The sequence below is a fragment of the Nicotiana attenuata genome, unplaced genomic scaffold, assembly GCF_001879085.1.
Source record: "Nicotiana attenuata strain UT unplaced genomic scaffold, NIATTr2, whole genome shotgun sequence".
NCBI classification, from domain to species: Eukaryota; Viridiplantae; Streptophyta; class Magnoliopsida; order Solanales; family Solanaceae; genus Nicotiana; species Nicotiana attenuata.
Genome location: NW_017670754.1, coordinates 158,595 through 159,352, shown reverse-complemented (window position 1 = coordinate 159,352; position 758 = coordinate 158,595).

Here is a 758-nt window from a genome sequence, read left to right as displayed (position 1 = left end):
TACTCTAATGATGCCACAATGTCATAGTGAGATTAAACTCAAATCATCTACAAGTTTGTGAAAACACAGATCATCTAGTATTGAAATCCTCTACAACCCTCGCATTTATCCCCACATCAACTGAGTCCACTCTCTTAAGCGACCCGAATTTTTAAATTTCAACATATACCCTTCAATTACACATGATATCTTCTAACATACACGTAAGGACCATACCACTCAAGAACACTCCGCAGGAGATGACCCCTGTTTCGCCTCAATTTAGTACTTCAGCATACCTTTCACCATCATATACGTTGCTCAGTCATTTTAGTCTTCCTGAGTTTGAACTCATACCGCCACACGTATTGTACTTTACTTTCCAACTAGGAGATACGAAGATATTCTTCACGCGCCCATAATTCGGGCTACACATCAATCCACAATAGGAGTCGAATCACTTAACAGTTCATCTATTATCCTACAGACTTCTTCATCACTACCAAGTCATATAGACACATCTCGCCGTACTAACATACTCATCACATGGATATCCCACTGGCGTTCCGGCTAATAGGGACAATACCGAACATATACGTTCAAAACACTCGCTCACACAATCAGCACCTCGGTGCTCAAACCATAGGCAAGGATCCGGCCTCAAGTCCTCCAGACTGGCCCAACATACTCACGAAGATCACATCTCGCCCCCTCGATCGGGGAATCACAAATCATCAAGGCACATATAATACTGAGCGCTCACGTGCGCATACAGACGT